Consider the following 22,739-nt stretch of genomic DNA (forward strand, 5'->3'; position numbering starts at 1 on the left):
GTGGGGATAGTTCTAATATTGTGTTATCCCTATCTCTGCCCACACCAGTAGCCTGCTAAATTCTGACATTTAAGAATTGAATGCTAGTAGACACCACCTGCCCCCGATTTGTTAAATCTTTACACTGGGTTTCCGTCACAAAAGTGACACAAACCCAGTGCACGGATTTGGGTTGGGATTTACAATCTAGTGCAAACCAATATTTGCACTGGAAAGTTCCTCAGAGTAATGCAACCATTTACTATAGTCTTCTTAGCATCACAAGATGTTCCATGAGTGGTAGATGGGGTTCCAGTGCAACCCCCTTTAGGATTTGCCACAAATCAGTATCTACTAATACTTGTAGACAAAGATTTGGGCAAAATATATTATGCATCCTTTAGGCAAGTGTAATGGTTAATAATCTTTAATTTCTCTTATTTTTCCAAATTTGCATGTGTGCTGCATTGTACAGTACACATACAAAGTGAGAAAGGTCTTAAAGGATAGTTTTTTACGGGAAGGATCCCCATTTAGTACAAAACCTATACTTTAGAGATTGCATAAACCCCTGAACTATTGTCCAAGGGTGTTTGCACTGTGGCATGGAAAGCAAATGTGCACCAGTAGATATGGTGCATTGATTTTTGCTTCCTTTCATGCAAGCTAGAGGAGCAGCTTTGGTTGCTGCACTGCCTTGCATCCAATATTAGTAAATCTGGGCCCTTGTGTGGCTATGACATAGAAATTGAGATTGTTAGTTTAGAGCTTGCAGTAGTAGCCTTATCTACCACTTTTCAGGTCTTATGGTTTTCCTGAGGATTTTCTACATCTGATTTTACTGGATAGGGAATATAGCACAAGATACCTCTGTGCCACAAAGTTCCACTTTAAAACTTAGGCCCATATTTAGACGTGTATTAGCGCCGCATTTACATCATTTTTTGCCGCAAAAGCGGTGCACACTTGCCAAATACAATTGTATTTTGTAAGTTTGCGACATTTTTGCATCAAAAAGTGGAGCAAATGCGGCACTAAAAAAGTATAACTATGGGCCGTAGTATTTATTCCTTTGGGTGAGAGAACACCACTCCCAGATATTAGGGGAATCCAATGGGCTCCTCATTGTTAGGCGGTTGTTTTGTACCACAGCTAAAGTATCCTAAAGATAGCCGTACTGCTTTAAGGTACATAGGCCTTGAGGAATTCCTATGATTCGAACTGAAAGTGGTATTAAAAAAACAAAAAAGTGCTTGGTTCACGCCAGGGTTATAATGATCGATGTAAACTGAGGGAAAGGATAATTGTTTCTGGCATTTCTTGCACCATATCACATTAGAAATATTGTTTAACCATCTTAATATGAGCCAAACATCAGCAACCACAGCTTCTCATGTGAGTGCCTTTGTTTAAAACATAAGGCTGCTTACCTAGGACCTGCTGTGCAAACACAGATTCTAATATCTGGACAAAGACTTTCTAGCTCTTTCATGAGAGTGACCCTATTTTAAAAAGAAAATCATGATACTCTACCCCCTTTTACATGTCTGGCCACAAACTTCATTCTCAGAAAATACCTTTGAATGGATTTTATTTTTCATTAACTGAGACACCACATCTGGTGTCAATGGGTATGGACATGGAGATTTCAAGACAGTTGTTTTACTCTAAGAACTAATACTTCTTTTTCATGACATTGGTGTAGCTTGAATGTCTTGGATACTAATGCAACCCAAGAAAAAAGCCTTACCCCTCTGTCAGTGTGAAATGAAAATTTCAAACATGATGAGGGTGCAGTAGGACCCTTCCACCATTGACTACAGTGTTGCTGCACCTTCTGCAGTAATTATAGTAGTGCTCCAGCTTATGGTTCTACAAGTTTATTATTCTACCTTTCTTCATTGTCTCCTCTATTTCATTTCCACTCACCGGTCATCACTTTTCTTCATTTCACTCTCTCTTCCCTATCCTCTTCTTCTGTCTTTCTTCCCCTTCTCTTTTTCTCACTCTACCTAACATCCTTGCCTATTTTGCTCATCCTTATTTTCTTTCTCCATCTGTCATATCATTATTCTCTTCTCCCATTATATTCATGTTTCTATCCTTTTCCTCCTTCAATCTTTCACCTTATCCTTTCATCCTTTTCCTCACTAATCTACATTTATCTCTTTTCACTTACTCCCCTATATCTCACCAAAAAACCCCTAGAAGCAAATACAAAGCACACCCCGGGTAGGCTTTGTGGGTAAAAAAACATGAGTGTGCGGCCTCCTAAGTAACTACAAATAGAGCAGGGCAGCCAGGACCTTTACCCTCCAATAGGCATCGGTTCTCTGGTACCTCTTGCACCATTGATTGGTTCTCCCATGTTTGTGGGACACTACCAATCATTAGTAGTTAACTTGTTAAACAATGAGTGCCAGTTCCCAAAACCCTGCACAGAAGCCCACAGCCGCTGCAATTATATGTTTGTGCACCGCATATCAAGTCTGTGTAGTTTTTCATCCATCTCTGGCCTCTTTAACCTACTATCAGACTCTCCCTGTCCGTTTACCTCACTCTTCCTGGTTTCTGCTTGCTCCTGTTGTAACTATATTTCCATCCTTTTCTTCCTTCATCTTTCTACTTAGTATGCTTGTCCCTCTCTTGCTCATGTTTAATGTCTGATGCAGCAAAATAAGTTTGTAAAAAAAGGGGGGACTGGGAGATTAACTGGCCCAGTGTACAAACTCCCTCATCTTAGTGAATCAATCAAAAAGGTACACTGTTCCAAAAATGACAAGGTAACACAAAAAAGATCTGGGTGAATCAGGTATGAATAAGTTCAGAAGCAAAGGCCCCTAAAGTATCATCATTGGGCTTGCTCCACGTCAGACTGGCACTGCAATGTCTGACGGGACCCTTGTGGGGGCCACTATGCCAGAATTTCACAAAGAGATAAAGGGTGGAGCGTAGATGGAGAGAAAAGAAAACATATTAAAATCATCTCTGGCAGTCCCTTAAAAACTAATTTTATTAGAACAAAGAAGTGCTGGTTGAGGTTAAAAACACAAATAGAGTTAAGGAAATAATGGTCTTTTACTCTAACGAGCGAGTGGCCAAAAAGACATTTCTTTTTCCACTCCAAAACATCAACATGTTTCGCGCCGTCTAACGTCCATATGGATCACTTGGCGCTTCATCAGGACTAAGTGAAATCTTCTCCAAAAATAGTAAGGACACTGTACAATGTGTTCAAAACCTATAGAACAACATAAAGCAGTGAGACTATACTCACAACAGTTCTCATCGATTTAGAGGAACTGCCACATACCAGTAGTCAAATGAAAAAGGGACACAAACATAACACATTTCGCTACTCTATTTGGGGAAGTAACACAATTAGTGATAATCAATAAAAAATAATTTGGTGATCATGGTCATAATGACAGTGGAACAATAGGAAGATATATCAATTAAATAAGGGTATGCTTACTATCCTTGATTTAGTTTTCATAGGAGGCGCAAGTATACAATCAATAGTTTTTTCTAGAATAACATGTTAGAGACAAAACTTGCATAATAAACTTGTCTACAGTATAACTATTATCAAAACGTTTGCCATAGGAGATTAACAAACAGCAGAACCCATGTTTCCACAAAAGGTAAAGAGGCTAACAGATCTCTAAATCTGTTGCTTAACTGAGGATCTGTTTAATGACTACTTGTGACAAAATCAATAGTAAAGAAAAGCAGAGACTATCCAGTATGGGGGAGTGAATAGCGTGAAATGGCAGGCATCGGAAGGCTCAATATGGAAAAGAGAAAAGAAATAGAGTAACTTGCATGCACAATGACTTAAAGTACAACGCGATGAATCAATGTTAAATATCAGAAACGTGCCGTATCGGCAAACAGAATATGTCAGAAAAACTGACCGAAACCGCGTACCTGGAACGTGGGTATTAAACTGGAGGGAAATCTCCATGTGAAGTCGAACTAACGTTATGCAGAAGCCCTCCAAATGGGGAAACCGCTTCACTCGGGTGACACTACCCCGAAGTGATAAAAGTGAAGTAAAAGGCAGGCCGCGTTCCCGGGAGGATATACGGGTCGCAGTCAAAATACAGATCTACCAGCATGCTAATAAGGATACTTAAAAAAGAATAACTTACTTCGACACTCCTGGGTACCAGATTTTGTCCACTTTGTGTGACAGCTAAGCTGCACTGAAGCGCGGTCATTAAAAAGACTAAGGACGGCGGAAACTAGGCGCCTAATCAGGAAGCAATTTGCCAACATAGATACTAATTGTAAGATCCAAGAAAGAAATATCTTCAGTGGATACTGTGGAGGTAAACCTTAAAAAAGGGTCAAGGCTGTTAATCCAATTTGTAAAATGAGGGACCAATTGAGTATCTCCCTGCCATATGATCAGAATATCATCAATGTATCGTTGCCAAAGTCTGATGTTATCAGTGAAGCGATTGGTAGCATTAAGAATACAGCGCTGTTCAAAACTGTACACATACAGACAAGCAAGACTAGGGGCAAAGGTTCTCCCCATGGAAGTCCTGCGAGTCTGATGATGCAGCTGGTCGTCAAATTGAAAAAAAAATCAGTAAGTGCTAAAGTAGCACATTGTATAATAAAATGTACAGGTGTAGTTGTACTTAATGGTCCGTTTAAGAGAGCAGTCTCGATCACCCGTAGTGTCTCTTTTTGTGGAATATTGGTATAGAGAGATTCTACATCAATGATGATTAATGCTTGTACTGTCTCTGTCTCATTAAAAGACTCGATCAAATTGAGGACCTCCTTAGTGTCCTTCAAAAAAGAATATGATTCTTTTACAATGGGTTGTAAAAAGAAATCACAAAAGATAGAAAGGGATTCTAATACTGACCCAATGCCCGAAACTATCGAACGTCCAGGGGGAGGTGTAATACCCTTGTGGATTTTCAGAAGACAGTAAAAATAGGGGATATGCGGATTAATGGTATCCAAAAAATCCACTGCACTTCGGGATATCCATGAATTAGATACAGCTTTATGGATCAAAGTCTGAATCTGTAGCTGTAATCTTTCAGTCAAGTCACGTGAAATCGGTGTGTAATAGGTGGAATCACTCAATAATCGAAGACATTCTGATCTACATGCAAGTGAGTCTTGAATCACAATTGCTCCACCCTTATGTGCTGGTTTAATAACTATAGTCTGATCTTGTCGGAGACTTTTCAAAGCTGTTCTCTCCCTTGTGGTGATGTTGCAAAAAGCACGTTTAGGATGTAACTGCTGTACATCCATCATAACTGCTCTTTCGAAGGCAAGTACCTCATGAGGCACAGATGTTAAAGGAGGAATGAAGGTAGATGGAGTCCTAAGTCCTGTGTCTTCTTGTTGAGACTCTGTAGGTTTATCTTCAAATAAAAAATGTAGTCTGATTTTTCTGAAAAATTGAGTCAATTCACAATAAATTTTAAAAAATTCATCTGTCGGGGTGGGAACAAAGCCGAAACCTTTGTTCAGAACTGTGGTTTCTTCCGCAGTAAGTTGTCTTGTTGACAAATTGACAACTAAATTCATTCTGGAGGATTCTTCCCTTGGCTGCGGGTTACCATCTGTGGTTCCTGTGGTGCCCAGTGGATGTATCTTCCTCTTCCTCTCTGCCTGACTCTTCCTCTGCCCGGGTCTCAGCCTAAAAAAGGTCCATAGAGAGACATCAGGGGTGGATGATAGAAAGGGTATGGAGATTGCCAAGAAGGAGTTTGATGCATAGGAAAATGAGGGAAGCCATAGTATGGATGTGGAATCCCTTCATCTGTGCTCAAACCATCTGAGGAGGAGCTGTTGCTGAACCTCCAGTTGTTTTTTCTGGAAGGTAATGATTTATCTGAGGATCGTGATGCAGTATCTATTTCAAAATCTTCTCTGATATAGGGATAGACTTACTCTTTGCTGAATTTCATTATATCTTTCTGTAATTTGGAGATCTTTTGCTGGGTCAAGTATTCCTTATTCTCATTGAGCTTGGATTTGATCTCTGCTAACTGGCTCTTAAAGGAAGCTAAAGAGAAAGTTGTTCTTAAAGTGGATTCTGCTAAATTGATCTGAACTGTAATAGACTCAGCCAGCCATTTTGATGTGTTAATAATAAGCATCAGCCAGTCCCTAGTACATTTCCAGGCTATTTGCACCCAGTCAGTTCTGAAAAGTAGATCTTGTAAGAAGATTCTCAATACATTCATCACAATTAACCCATTTGGGGCTGTATTCGCCCTGAGATATTCAGTCATAATAGTGCCATGTAGAATGGTCTTGATCAAGTCTCGATTCAAAGATGTAAGTTTATCCCAATCTTCCTTTAAACTGCCAGAAGAGCCTGCACCGTATGTTCCCAATATGGAAGGAGTCTGCAATATAGCTGTGACCACATTGTCATCAAAACGTCCGATAGTTTCGGGCATTGGGTCAGTATTAGAACCCCTTTCTACCTTTTGTGATTTCTTCTTACAACCCATTGTAAGAGAATCATCTACTTTTTTGAAGGACACTAAGGAGGTCCTCAATTTGATCGAGTCCATTAATGAGACAGAGACAGTACAAGCATTAATCACCCTTGATGTAGAATCTCTCTATACCAATATCCCACAAAAAGAGACTGTTCTCTTAAACAGACCATTAAATACAACTACACCTGTACCTTTTATTGTACAATGTGCTACTTTAGCACTTAATGGAAAATGTTTTCAATTTGAGGGCTAGCTGTATCATCAGACTCGCGGGACTTCCATGGGGAGTACCTTTGCCCCTAGTCTTGCTTGAACAGCGCTGTATTCTTAATGGTACCAATCCCTTCACTGATAACATCAGACTTTGGTGATGATACATTGATGATATTCTGATCATATGGCAGGGAGATACTCAATTGGTCCCTCATTTTACCAATTGGATTAACAGCCTTGACCCTTTTTTAAGGTTTACCTCCACAGTATCCACTGAAGGTATTTCTTTCTTGGATCTTACCATTAGTATCAACGGTGGCAAATTGCATCGTGATTAGGCACCTAGGGCCAGATGTAGCTAAATTTTGCGAGTCGCAAATGGCCCGAATCGCAATTTGCGACCCCGCAAAAATTGAGACCCCATTGTGCGACCCGCAAATAGGAAGTCGCAATTTGCGAGTCGCAAACCATATGAAAAAGCCACTCACAAATTGCGACTAGTCGCAAAAAGCCCATTTTGCACACCCAATTTACCACTAACTCAGAGCAGGTGGTAACCAGAACCAAAGTATAAAAGGAGACCCAGAAGGCACCTGGGTTACTCAAGATGGCGGAGATATATGTGACAGCAAGGAGGAGGAGAGCCCACGCCGCACAGCAGATGAGGAGGAGGAGCCAGAGACAGGAGAAGATATACAGAACCAGACAGACACTTTTCCAACAAACTGAGGAGGAGATATATGATAAATACAGACTCAGCAGTGCAGCAATATTAGAATTAATAGATCTACTCAATCCGCAGCTTCAACGCCAGACTGTGCACGGCAGCGCCATCACCACACATGTGCAAGTGCTATGCTCACTGCACCTCTTTGCCTCGGGTAGCTATCAGGGGGTCATTGCTGTGGCAGGTGGGGTATCTCAAAGTGCACTCTCACGGTTCTTCAGAGCATTCCTAGATGCCATACTCACACACATGTCCAGATACATATACCTACCCAGGAATGAGGCAGAAATCAACAGCACCAAGTTGGAATTCTACAGGATTGCCAACTTCCCTCATGTAATAGGGTGTGTAGACGGGACTCATATACTAATCTGCCCTCCTGCAAATCTGGAATATCTGTTCCGCAGCCGGAAGTGTACCCAGTCACTGAACATCCAGGTGGTATGTGACGCCCATTATGTCATTACTGACATGGTAGCCAAATTTCCAGGGAGTACACATGACTCTTACATTTTCAGACACAGTGGGATACACCAACGCCTAGAACATGGGGAGTTTGGAGACGGATATCTCCTAGGTATAGCTGAATACACCTTGCAGACATACACACAGGTCAATGTGGAACCCATCCATGCCCAGCTAACATTGTTCATTTTTGCCAAACAGGTGACAGTGCTTATGCACTACGACCATGGATACTTACCCCATACTTAACACCCAGCAATGAGACAGAGAGGCGATACAACAGTGCACATAGGAGGACCAGAAATGTTATAGAGAGACCTTTGGACTGTTGAAGGCAAGATTCAGATGCCTCCACAGAAGTGGAGGTGCCCTCCAGTATGCCCCAATAACAGCATTCAAGATCGTTGGCGCATGCGCTATACTGCACAACATTGCCACCAGACGTGGGCTACATCTCACCCCTGAAGACCCAGATTCGGAGGATGACGAGCAAGACCTACCACATCGCCATCATGGGGATAGAAGCATTGCAAATCACGGCAGACAGAGACAGGACCACATTGCAAACCAATACTTTGGAAGGTATGTGCTGCCTGTCACCACACACACGAATGTCACACACAAAGAGCCCAGGTGTGAAGTGGAACAAACAAGAACTTTAATGAAGTGAACCAAAAAACTATAGAACTGAACTATTGATCAGGGGCTGTAAATGTCCACCTGCTATGAGGACACATTAACCTCATGTGCCTCAATTGTTCGTAAGTGCGTAGCTCAAATCCTACGCCTGGGACGCCCAGCATGGCTAGTGCCTGGAGCATCTGCAGATCCCTGCCGTGCACTGCCACTACGCAAGACCCTGGTGTCTATGGCAGATGCACTACTGATAGTAGAGCCCTCCTCACTATCTTGCGGCGTGTCTGCCGGGTGCCCCTAGCCACCTGTCTTGCCTCCATCATGTCCACAGCGTGGCTTATCCGTCCCAGGCTGCGAGCCACATCGCTGGCAAAGTGGCCTTTGTCGACCTGTAAACTGACTGTGCGGCGTGACAGCCCTGTAGTATTCACAGCCAGGCGGATGATGGAGGCAGCCATGCGGTCTAAATGGTGGATTAGTTGGCGTTCACGGCGCCTTGCACTCTCTCTCTCCGTAACAAGTTCAGTCACTAGTTGCTTGATGGAGAGCGCAAGGTCACCTACATGACTGTTCAGGTTTTGAAGGTCTGTGTGGACCTGTGCCAGCCCTGTTGTCTGATTCCTCTCCATTCGCCGCATGGCCCCTGATATCAGTCTCATTTGCCTTGTCTGCAGGTGCTGACCTTTGATGAGTGCTGCCTCGGCGGCGGACATGGAGGAGTCCCCTACATCTCCCTGGGACACTGCAGGGAAATGGACACATCGTCTGCGATGCAGTGGAGCATCAGTGTCCTGTTGGCTGGCACTGTGGCTGGGACCGGGTGCTGGGTCAATCTCCACTGTGGCCACTGGTGCATCTAGAGGGGACTGTGGTTGGGTGGTGCAGGTCCCTGTGGTGGCTGCTCCTGGGTCCTGTGCTGCCTGGTGGCTGACCTCTGCACCCTGGACGGTTTGGCTGGTGGTGGTGTCTTGTGGGAGACCTGTGGGACATAGGGAACACACTGTCAGTATCTACCATCTGTTGTATGCTTCCTAATAAAATGTTGCCTATCAGCTGCCTACTGGACTACATTGCCCATAATGCACCATTCTGGTGGTTGCTACTCTGAAATGGAGCTATTTTGGTTGTGCATGCTGCTGTGTACTAGGTGGGTGGGGGTATGGCAGATATGGGTGTACATGCATGTTTCATGGTACTCACTGGTTGATGGTCCTGGCGCTGATGTGTCCAGCTCTCCTATTCCAGCCACTGCCTCTGGCTCCAGGGTCTCTTGCACTCGTTCCTCCATGGGTGTGGGTGGTGGGACGGTAGATGGGCCTCCTCCAGTACCCCTCATCTCCCGGAGGCGCTCTGCCACCCTCTCCTTGGTCCTGGAGCGCAGGTCATACCATCTTTTTTTCAGTTCGTCTACGCTCCTGTGGCTCACCCCAATTGCATTCACCTTCTCCTGGATTTCCGTCCAAATCCTCTTTTTGTCCAACTCAGGCACACTGAGGGCTGCTCTTCCAAAAAGTTGATCATGGTGCTGGCAGGATTCATCTGTCAGCACCTCCAGTTCCTTTTCAGAAAATTTGATTTTCCTCTTTCTGCCTGATTCCTCCATTGTTGCTGCTGTTCCTCCTGTTGGTTGTTCAGCAGTTGGAAATGGGTGCGGTCCTCCCTCCTCCCAGGAGTATTTGTAAACTTCCTGGCTGTGATGTCATCATCAAGAGCCAGGAAGTGTTTTCCAGAGTGTTCTGCTGCACCTGCATGCAATTTGCGGCACAGTTGCAATTTGCGACACCCACTCGCAATTTGCGACACCCACTCGCAATTTGCGTGTTCGTTTTTAGCGAGGTGGCAAAAAGGGACCTCGCAAACAGTGGACTCGCAATCTGCGGTGCGACTTAATTTGCGAGTCGCAAAATGAAGTCGCTTCTTCTTGTTGTATACCTGTTTGCGAGTCGAAAATTGCGAGTCGCAAGGACTCGCAATTCCCGACTCGCAATTTTTTTGCTACCTACATCTGGCCCCTAGTTTCTGGCGTCCTTAGTGTCTTTGATGACCGTGCTTCAGTGCAGCTTAGTGGTCACACGAAGAGAACAAAATGTGGTCCCGAGGAGTGTCCAAGTAAGTTATTCCTTTTTAAGTACCCTTATTAGCACGTTGGCAGACCTATATTTTGACCGCGACCCGTTTTCCCCCCCCCGGAACGCAGCCTGCCTTTTACTTCACTTTTATCACTTCGGGGTATTGTCACCCGAGTGAATCGCTTTCCCCATTTGGAGGGCTTTTGCATAATGTTAGTTCGGCTTCACATAGAGATTTCCTTCCAGTTTAATACCTGCATTCCGGCTACGCGGTTACGGTCAGTTTTTCTGACATTTTCTGTTTGCCGATACGACACGTTTCTGATATTGAACATTGATTCCCCATGTTGTACTTTAAGTCAATGTGCAAGCAAGTTACACTATTTATTTTCTCTTTTCCATATTAAGCCTTCCGATGCCTGCCATTCTATGCTATTCGCTCCCCCGTACTGGATAGTCTCTGCTTTTCTTTACTATTGATTTTGTCACAAGTAGTCATTATACAGATCCTCAGTTTAGCAACAGATTTAGTGATCTGTTGGCCATTTACCTTTTGTGAAAACCTGGGTTCTGCTGTTTGTTAATCTTTATAATGTAGACGAGTTTATTATGCAAGTTGTGTCTCTAACATGTTCTTCTAGAAACAACAATTGATTGTATACTTGCACCTCCTATGAAAACTAAATCAAGGATGGTAAGCATATCTTTATTTATTTGGTAAATCTTCCTGTTGTTCCACTGTCATTATGACCATGATCACCATATTCTTTTTAATTGATTATCACTAATTGTGTTACTTCCCTGAATAGAGTAGCGAAATGTGTTATGTTTGTGTCTTTTTTTCATTTGACTACAGGTATGTGGCAGTTCCTCTAAATCGATGAGAACTGTTGTGAGTGTAGTCTCACTGCTTTATGTTGTTCTATAAGTTTTGAACACATTGTATAGTTTCCTTACTATTTTTGGAGAAGATTTCACTTAGTCCTGATGAAGCGCCAAGTGATCCGTAGGGACGTTAGATGGCGCAAAATATGTTGACGTTTTGGTGTGGAAAAAGTCATGTCTTTTTGGCCACTCGCTCGATAGAGCAAAGGAACATTATTTCCATAACTCTATTTGTGTTTTTAACCTCGACTAGCACTTCCTCGTCCTAATAAAATTGTTTTTTAAGGGAGTGCCAGAGCCGATTTTAATATTTTTTCTTTTCTCTCCACCTACGCTCCACCCTTTATCTCTTTGTGAAATTCTGGCATAGTGGCCCCCACAAGGGTCCCGTCAGACATTACAGTGCCAGTCTGACGTGGAGCAAGCCCAATGATGATACATGAGGGCCTTTGCTTCTGAACTTATTAATTCCTGATACACCCAGATATTTTTTGTGTTACCTTGTATTTTTTAGAACAGTGTACCTTTTTGATGATGCAGCAAAATAAGTACCATTTCTCAGAAACGAAGTCCGGTGGCCCCCACCGGTACCCACCGGCTCAAATTAAAAACTACCAATCATACAGAACTAATCTTCATTATAAATACGACCAAATTATCTCTGTACAAAATGGAGCAGGTAAGTAAATCAGGGCTAGATGTACTAACATTAGGAATACCGATTTCCTAAATGTAAATCTCTTCGAACCGCAATTAAGAAATGTATGAAACTCCTCGGATTTTTGGGGGGATTCCTAATAGGTTGTAAATAGACTTACCTCATGCATATTAAAGAGGTAGGTCACAATTTGTGACCCATTACGAATCACAGCCATGACAGGGATGGTGGACTACTTGGCTCAGCAGACTACCTTGTCTGTGACGACTGCTTTTTAATGGAGTAATCTTTTTTTTTTAAATGCACCCAGTTTTCCTTAAAGCAAAACAGGATGCTTTTAAAGAGAAAAAAATGAAAGTTTGCAGTTTCATTTTTTAAGAGTAGGTATTGGTCCCTGAGACCACTGCCTGCTCTTAAAAAATAATATTATTTACGTTCTCAAGGGGGAAAATGTCCCGAAGGGACCATTTCCCCTTTGCGAATGAGTTATCACGATAAGGATTCAGTATTTTTTGAAGGGACGCCCTAAACACGCTCCTTCCAAATACCAAAATGCAAAAGCAAAATGCGATTCATAATAAGTTGCTGAATCCCATTTTGTGCATTTGAAAATGCATTTTTCCAGTCACAAATGTCCGGACAGAAAAATGCTTTGCAGATCATGGCTCTAAGGCCCATATTTATACTTTTTCATGCAAACTTTGCGCTAACTCAGTTTTGCATGAAAAGGTATACTGCCAGCTAGCACCATTCCAAGACACTGGCTGGGTGTCGTCTTTATGGAATGACGGTAGCTAGCAGTAAGGCCTGGCTAGCATCATGAAATATGACGCTAGACCGGTGGGGAGGGCGTAGGGGGAACAGGAGGTTGTACTTCAAAGGATGACGCTAGTCTGGTTAGAGGCATAAACATTTCATTTTTTGATGTACAACCACCATGGACATGACTCCTGTCTCAGTAAAGACAGGAGTCATGCCCGCCACTTCAATGGCCATGCCCAGGGGACATGTGTCCCCTACTTGGCATGGCCATTGGGCCCAGTGCCATGTAGGGGGGCCCAAGTTAGGCCCCCTATGGTACTTTTAAGTAAAATTGTACTTAAAATAGTACTTACCTGTAATTACCTTACTTACCTAGGATGGGGTTCCCCCCATCCTCTGGTGTCCCTCTGGTGTTGGTGGGGGTGTCCCTGGGGCAAGGGAGGGGCACCTGTGGGCCCATTCAGTGGTCTCTGACCATGGAAATAGGCCCACAGATCCCCTAACGCCTGCCCTGGTCCAGCCGTTAAATAATGGCACTAAGAAAGGTTAGCTTGATTTTAGTACGGGGGATAAATATAGCAGTAAGGCCATATAATCATTTTTTGCACGGAACGCCTACCTTGCATCTCACTGAAGCAAGGTAGTTTCACGGAAGCAAAAAATTACTTTAACTCCAAAACTTTAGCACTAGACAGGTCTTGCGCCAAAGTATAAATATGGAGTAAGGTTTGCACTGAATTTGCGTTAAAAAAATGATGCAAATTCAGTGCAGAGTATAAATCTGGGTCTTACTTTATTGTTTATTGGTCACTATATTAAGACGTTTGGTATGTTTGACAGCTAGGTTAGTCAGAGAATGATGTATTTCGTTTCAAAATTAAAAGTTAAAATTCAATGTCAATGTTAATTAAAATTAAAATTCAATTTCTTAAAAAGGGAAAGTTCTATTTTGTAGCATTCCAACTGAGGATGTTTCAACAAACTTTGACTGCTATATCTGCCCCAAGGTCGAATTAGAGCCCAATGTTATCCCATGAAACACACATCAACCTGCTGCAGCCCTGAAAAGGCAGACAGCTCATCTTGACCATGTTAGTGGCTCTGCTATTTATCTTCACAGTAAGAAATGTGATACATTTTCTGAAGAACTCTCTCAGAGCAGATGAATAAGAGAACAAATCCACATATATTCATGCACTTGACAGACAGCATCTGACCAAATGCACCTTGAGAGACAGTGAAATCAGGCATGGCGAAGAGAGTGCTGAGTCTCAGCCTTGGCAAAAACTCAGTAGGTCTCAACTTGGCAAGCATGCAACATATGCAATATATAGAAAACCCGCAAAGTGGAAACAGTTGGTACATATATAAAAAGATAAACATCAGCCCTTTCACTGAAGTGCACTTCTTTTCAGAGGCCAATCCTGTTACATACAGTGTACGACAGCCAATTGATTAAATTGACCCATGCCATAAACTGTGGCGGATCGTGGCAAAATATGAGTAACGCTGGAACAGGTTAGTGGAAGAAGAAAAAAGTAATGTCTGCATGTTTTTTTTTCACCGAAATAGAGGATAGCAAAGGAAGGAGTCTCTGAGCCAGATTCTAAATGTAATCACTGATTAGGTGAAGGAATTCCAGTTATCCGTTGTGGAAATACTGAAAAGCTGCGAGAGTTCTGTCCCTTATGGATCAATGTTGGATATCCTTGCTTTGGCTGTTCCTTTAAGGAACTAGGTCATGTTTAAGAAGTAGACTCACCAGAGATGCTGTGGACTACAGGAACCAATACAGTCAAAAGACAAATAACTTTTCATCCAAATGAAGGTAAAGAAGAAACTTTAAAAGAACATTAAAAATACCAGTAAAAGGTTGACGAAGGAAAAACGCAGTCTAAATTAAAATTAACACCACCATTTAATATCTATACTTATGAAAAATAGGCCAGTGGAATTAAAAGATCTTAATGACTTCAATAAACAGGTGGTAAAATGCAAATACATTGAAAGGCTATGGTGTTTAAATGTTACATAGTGGCTTGCAGTGAGGCAGATTACAAGGCCATGGGTCTATCACTATGGAGTTTACCGAACCACGGAGGCCCTGATTAGGAATGGGGGTAAATCTAGATTCCTTTGCAAACTCAAGTTTTCACAGGGATTGGTCTTTTGAGTTATACAATTATTTTTAACACCCAGTTTTCCCTGACAGATTTCAGCATGTGAAACGTGTAAAATGCTAATTATTGATTCTGCAAGTAATGCCTCATTTCAAAATTAAAGATTCAGAAAATTACTTATTTAACACACACGATATATCTATCAGATATAATCAGAACATAAGGAATGTAAACTCTAGACACACCAGGATCCATTTAATTAAATTTACTCATTCAGCAGACCTGGACTTTTCAATACAATCTCCCATGATCAAGTTATTCAGTTCTCCTTGGAGATTGTTCATTTTGCTGCAATGCAAGTTGGTGAAGCTCAGGTCTTATAATATCTCTGACAGATCTTGTGTGGAAGTAATACGTTGTGCAACCCCTGATGCTCTTCCATTTGGCTGCAGGTTTCTCAGAGCTTTTGTCAGCATTCTTGAGGCGAATGTTCAGTCTGGGCTGACAACACTGACTAGATTGTTTGCCCAATAGATAATATGTTGTTCTGAATAAAACATTAAAACAGTCTGTAGTGATTTTGATGTCATCAATTCTTTTAAGTGTGAACATTTGTATCCATGTTTCTGTTTTTGCGCATGCATTCTACTAGTTCAGTTATAGAATGGCATGCCTTTAACTAGGACTCTGATAGGCAGAATCTAATTTGTTTAAGTTATGTTGCATTTTGTTAAGTCGTGTTGTTTGAAGCAACTTATATTATGATATGCATTTGCTGAACTTTATAGTGAGGACCTCAGACCTACACTGCTTTTAACTCTCATCGGAATTCTTAGGGGCCATCATGATGGAATATCTTCCTCCAGTTATTTTGCTAGCCATGGACCTACAGTTGATGGCCGTTTGAGCATTTCAAATGTTTTTGGTTTCTGTATTATGTTCACTGTAGAAAAAAAATGAAAGGAAACATTACATGCATGATATACTGTAAGTTTAAATGATATCTTCCTGTTAAAGAGCAGCACTGTCCAGTACCCTAAGAATGGTGAAGTGCTGGCAAACCAACTTGCTTTTAAAACTATGAGGGCATATAATTCAGTATATTTATCTAGATGATATTGATGATAATGTCTGGGATGGTTTGGCAGATGCAGGATTAATTTACTAAAGTAATAGACTTGATTGATCTGTGGCAATCAAGAGGATTGGCTAAGTTAAACTGAGTTATATTATTTTCAATAAGTTTTATTTTGTATTTTTGTGATAGTTATGTTTGTGACACTGGCTAATTGGTTTTGCACACCTTGGGGCAACTTAAGTTTACAGAGTTTTTACTCTGAGCACAGAAATCTGCAAGTGCTGTCATTGAAAGGATGGCAGATGGTTTGCATGGCCAACCGGTCGGCAGAGGTGATAGCGTGGTTGAAGATTGTCCACCAAAATCAGAGCTCTCCAGCCAATGGATAGAGAACTCTATGACTTTATTGAGCTCGCCCTTCTTGTGAAAATGTGCTGAGGTGGCACCATGTTTCATTTGTTTCATTTGTTTGCTTGACAAAGTTTTTTATTTTTAAAGAAAAAAGAATGGAACACCTTCACCATATATGTCTTCATATGTGTAAGTCTGTTCATGGTAAAACACTTCTTCCGTTTCAGTAAGAGGGCTCTGTGTTTTCAGTTAAAGGAGTGTGCGAATTGTTATTAAAATGCACATCAGTATTGGGTGACAATAGCCATTGCTTTTAATAAGTTACCTAAACCCTAAAATCTGAGCAAGAGGAATTGTACCAGACATCTATGAAAAGTGGAACCTAACATTTGTTTTCACCGTATAGGACCGGAACAAGGTGATGAGGTTGTCCAATGAATATGCACCCACAGTGGGCAAGAAAATCAGGTTGATCCCAGTCGAACATTTTTGCTGCACTGAAAACTGGCTGAATAGGACCGCACAAAGAAATCCAGCTTTGTGAAGCCCTTCCTGGCTACATCTTCCAGCGTTACCTCACTGACAGAAATTGAGAAACAAAAAAGTGAAAAATTCTAAAGGTAAAACCTAGGACCGGGACAAAATGATGAATCTATCCCCATCAGCAAAGCAACCTAGATGGCTTCAGAATCCAGTGATGTCCCGCTCTGTGTTTTTGGTGCCTCAATTAAAGGTTTAAATGGCATATTTGCCTTCAAGATACTCCCACCAGCTTTACCCGCAGCAGGAGGTTTCTCACTTCCAAGAAGTAGACTAAATCAGAAGGTAAAAACTTTGATCAGGATGACCCACTTTGTGTAATCTATTTCTGCTTTATTGATGTTGGTTTCAAATTGCACCCATGTCCTGATCAACGGTAGACATATTTTTCGATGATGCTTTACATTTTAGGTGCTTTTTACCTTGAAACTTTAAACAATCACATGACTAGTTTTCCTTATCTGTTATTAATTACTTTGGTGTAGTTTTTGCTTTTACATTTTTCTCTCTTTTATAAATTAGTTTAGGAACTTTATTATGTTTTTGTTTATAAAAATTGTTTGTACAGCATGAACATAACACACATTTGTCTAGAAGCTGCCTGCACGTGTGCTACCTGGATTTGAGCAGAGCTTCACCCAGACTTGTTTTTATACCTATCCAGATGTATTCATAAAGTTGGTGAGGGTTCCACCTTCCTAAATTGTTAACCAACTTTCTGACAATGTGTATGTACTCAGGGACAACTAGGAAGTTTATACATTTCCAGGAGACCTCTTGCAACTGAAAAAACTCAAATATATAAGTAATCCTACCAATTTCAAATGTTTTTATTAACCTTTTATTAATTTGATATATTGTGTCATTTTCAGAATGAATGTGGATTCATCTTGTCTTTATCAACATTTCACAGAAACAAAATTAACTCCATCTGCAGCCTTATAATCAAAAACATTATATTCTGATTGTTTGACCTTTGGTAAGGTTCCATCAAGCTGCAGTGCATTCATCATATTATAGTAGATGGGAGCCTGCTGTGACATCTCTAGATGCCTCTAACAAAGAAATGGAATACCTCTTCAATTGCATTGAATTATTACAGTTAAATACTGATGCTAAAATGCCTGCTACCAGACCCATCAGCCAATGTGAAAGGTGTATGCAGGAACATATTTTTCTGAAAAGAAAAAAGTGATCAGCAAAAAGTAGATATGTATTGCATTGTGTGTATTTTTTCCTCATCGTAGGTCATTGCTGATAGAATATTTGCATGTTTCTAATGAGCGTGCCACACCATTTTTTACCTTGACTTACATTAAACTGATTCTAATATCTTTTTAAAACAATACTAACTGCTTTATGGTGTGTTTAATGTCACAGGACAGATTTTGCTTTTATTCTTCTTGTCTGCAAAAACACGAAAGAGCACTACATGAGATTTAAGAGGTTTATGTAAAGGTTGTTCTTATCACCATGCTTTATAAGGAATAAAGGACTCCCTGATGCACATTATAAGGATATTGCCAGTCACCTCAGAGTTCAATAACATAATAAAAAAATTCAGTCTTGGACCTTGTTTCTCTATATGTTAATGGAACTCCTTAGTGCAATATCCTTATAATGTATGGCAGAAGGTACTTTATCCCAAGCATATGATATGTATGTCTAATAGCCTCCCACATTAGTTGATTCTAAGACATGAGATGGCAACATACCCAGTGGGGCCTGCGATCTGTCCATTCTTTTCCCCAAATTTAGGACAAGAATCGATTTCTCACTTATTTTATGCAGATGACACCATCTTATAGACAAAGACAAATAATGGACTTTGGAAAATGCTGAGCTGCCAGTGATATTAAAATAAATGTATTTTAAACCAAGGTGATAATTTAGTCAAGCAGGCAAAAGCAGAAATCGGCCCTGAAAAGCTGATTAGATAGTGATCTTCTTGAGCTCCTGGGGGAATACATGGATTTAGGAATAGATTTCAAGAGCAATTTGAATTTTAAAAGCCACATTGATCGACTGGAACAAACAGGCAAAAAGACGGCTGAGGAGCTGAGAAGGTTGGATGTGTCTCTGGGGTGTAGTGTTAAAGGAAACATAGGTTTTCAAAATAGTCAGTCTACTACTGCATGATAGTGAGACCATGCAGGAGAAATCTGTAGGTCGTACCAGAAAAGGGGGAACCACCATTAGAAGAGGTGGCCAGGCCTTCCTAAGGGATTGGTCAGTAGTTCAATAAGAATTGAATTGGGCTTCATAGACAGTAAGTTTAGATACTATCAGTGCTCAATAAACTGTTTTCTCAGTTCTCTCAAGGCAGAGGAAGTGACTTCGCATCATACACTCAGATTACTCCTGGAATCCAGGAAATCATTATCTTGTGTCAATAATATGAATAAAATAATAGGGCCTTTTGACAGGAAAATCTCTCTTGGAAAACACGGATATATCAACTACACATAGGAAAAGTAGGATTAAAAACTCAGACCAAAGAGGCTACAGTCAGAAATGATCTGGCGGTTTGCTTGAGGTGTAAGCAGTTGAATCATTTGTGAAAAACTGATTATGGATGGCAAATGCATGTATAACTTTTAGTGATTAAGACGAAGTAAGTCAGAAGGTGGATGCTGAGGCTTAAGTGGAGACACTTTCCTGGTTTTCTATTCAGGGAAACACAACCAGGAGGCATGAGCTTAGGACGGCGTATGCACCTGCTACTATTCTGTGAGACATTTAATCGGGAAAGGCAGTTGTTTATACTGCCTATGATTACAGCATTGCATTATGGTTGTGTTAAAGTCCTATTAACTCACATCATGAAATGTGAAAATGTGAAATTATGCTCTATGTTGAGAATGATTTTAGAAACAGTCCAGGAAAGAAACCCCTTGAAATTGTTAGCTTGTGATAAATAATGCAGCAGTTAAGTTGAAGGGATCCGTCTCCAATTAAACCTTACAGGGTAATTACTAAAGTTGAAGGGACCCCTCTCCAATGAAACGTTACAGGCTAATTACTAAAGCTAAATTAAGTACTTTCGTATTGGGTATCACTACAAATTGATCCACGTGGGATAATATGGGCTGAGCTCCTGGAAATATTCTTTTTGTATCGTTATGTGTGCACGGTAACCACTTCAGGACACTTTTCTTTACTGTTTTGCACTTTATTCTGAGGTCTTAAAGAATGTAAATATTGGAGTCTATTTATAGCATTTTCCCTCCTATGTTAATTATGTGTAATATTCTGATGGTCTTTCAGCACTCACAATACTAAGATCGTTATGGGTAATGAGATAGCACTCCTGTTTAAAAAAAGATATGTAAAACAGAAGGCCAATAAATGTGTGGACCTCTCAAGCGACCCACTGTTTAGTTTAATTTATTTGTGTTTGATTGAATGCCTATAAGGCAAAACAAACATTAAAATCATACAGTAAGATCATAAATACCTATACCAGACCATATAAAAACTAATACAGCCAAGCTACCCCATTAAACATTGTGCAAATTAAAGAGCGTTTTCATATATCTTCGATTTTTTCCCAGAATAATTTGTTGAGGAGTACGTGGCTCTTCTTACAATATTGAGTTTGTCCACCAAATTCTTTGGGAGCATATTTCCCATTAATTTGCACGTGTGTGGCTGTAACAGGTGAGATGGAGATTCTTCTACATTGTCACAATCCTTTATTAACCTTCTCTGAACTATTTCAACTTCTTTTTTTCAGTCAGCTAGTTACATCGCCCAGTTACCATATTGCTTCTTCTAAAGAGATAAAAAACCTTGCATCTTACTTTTCATACTACTCAGTTTCTAAGCAGTGTTTATTATTTGCGAGATGTCCAGTCTGCAAGTAAAGATTTTGTTCCAGACGGAATATACCTAGACAGGAGTGGATGTGAAGTCGCTTTTCGGCTTCAGCTAGAACTCTTCCAATTCATTAAAAGTTACAAATCCGGTCACTTCACTGCCTTGTGATATTCGTTGTGCGAAGCCAAAAATACTAGTCTCCCAAAGACAACAAAGTAAAACATACAGTGGAAAAAATCTTTTGAAAAACCCCACACATGATATGGCCTTGAGGTACTCTCTGAGCTTCCAGAGCCCTTTCTCGTTTGATTCCATTATTGATTCCCTGCAGTTCATAAATCATCAAGCACATCACACCACATATTTTCTCCAGTTGTTGGGGATTTTTCCGACTTGAGCAAACATAACAAATACAGGAGCGAAATAGAGCGTTTAGCTTCACCCACACTCACTTATGTGCGCACAAACACACACACACAGGTTGAACTAAAGTCACACTGTTGAGGTTTGCTTTTATCATTTAAACCCACAGATAGGTCGTGATGGGAGTGCAAGCTAATTAAAAGATCTCTCCTATAAAAATATGTATCCTTGGCATAAACAACTTTTTCTCACATGTTCCAAATATTCAAGCTTTCCGTCACAGTAAATGCAAACATTACCTTTCATGCAGGTCAACAACTTTCATTGGCCTGAGACGGCTGCTGATGCCCCGAGCAGCGTCTTATTTTCTGCACATTCCCAGCCAGACCCTGAATCTTCACTGTCTTCCTAAACAAAGAACACACGAAGAAAACCAGCACCAGCTAAATATTTCCTTTCAGCTTTGGCACTGACAAAGTGGAACAGATTTATCAAGCTCCTTTAGCGATTCCTTGATGCGGCACAAAGTTGCATTGTGTTGTATCATGTCCCAAATTTGTACAGCGACGGATTTATCACTCTGTCACTTGATAGATTCAGCCGTGGCATTGAGTATATAATAGGCTGTTCATTCAATGGCAAAGAGATAAGCTGTTCAGTCCTCGGGGGAAACATGGTGCTAGAGCCCTGGAGCACACACACATCTAAATTCAAAGGATGAGCCGCTACACAAAGGGTCGCAGAGCAAAAAAAAAAATGCTAAAACAGCATCCCTGGGAATCATGTGGATTTTTATCCGTGCTCACTTTTGAAATGTCAGTATGTGAAACTGCAGCCTAATTTATAATGTGAAGAACAGGCAGAGGGAGGTCGTGTTCCTGTCTGAGCTGTACACACAAGCACCGGTCAAATTTAACAGTTTAATTACCCATGGGAGTAGGTTCTGCTTTACAACAGAGCCGTGGTGTTAAAATCACATATTAACGAAACGGTGACAAGCCAGCTATATTTGCTCATTCACGGAGCCATCCTCAAAGGCTGCGGATTTTATATTGTTAATTTAAATCAATGTACATGACCACAAAGTGACTTTTTTAACAGAACACATGCTGTAAGTAAATCTTATCTGAGGGCAAACAGCAAATCCTGCAGATTTCTTCCACTTACCTTCGATGGCTAGCAGCCAGGCACGAGGCTAGCCCCCCTTGTAACTGTGTGCTTGTTACAATCAACAATAAATGTAATAATGCCCCCACTTGCACCCAGTAACCCACCTTTCTAATAGTCAGTCCCAGAGTGAGGATTCTCTTAGTTCTCTCTGGGTCTGGAAAACACACCTTACATCCTGCCTTGTGGTGTAAGGTTGACCAAATATGTTATATTGTGTTACCAGAGTTTGCATTAGGATCTTGCAGGACTGTGGAGGTTCTGGGATATGGTCTTCTGCATTGTTCTGTATTTATTTATTTATGCATTTATTTATCTATTTATTTGACCAACAAGCGTCTAAAGGCCTTATTTAGAGGGTGGGTGGAATACTCCTCCACAAATATGGTGGATGTACCGTCAGCTATATTTAAAGT

General features: G+C 41.0%; 1 long non-coding RNA gene across 1 annotated transcript in view; it reads right to left on the reverse strand.

Moving 5' to 3' along the window:
- Nucleotides 1-21,526, reverse strand: part of LOC138260808 (uncharacterized) — a 47,264-nt gene extending 25,738 nt beyond the window's left edge. The window contains exon 1 of the long non-coding RNA XR_011199002.1: nt 21,456-21,526. This is a non-coding gene — a long non-coding RNA (uncharacterized lncRNA). The remainder of the gene's footprint in view (nt 1-21,455) is intronic.
- Between the last annotated feature and the right edge of the window lie 1,213 nt (nt 21,527-22,739).

Source organism: Pleurodeles waltl, chromosome 10, assembly GCF_031143425.1.
Source record: "Pleurodeles waltl isolate 20211129_DDA chromosome 10, aPleWal1.hap1.20221129, whole genome shotgun sequence".
In the NCBI taxonomy this organism is placed as follows: domain Eukaryota; kingdom Metazoa; phylum Chordata; class Amphibia; order Caudata; family Salamandridae; genus Pleurodeles; species Pleurodeles waltl.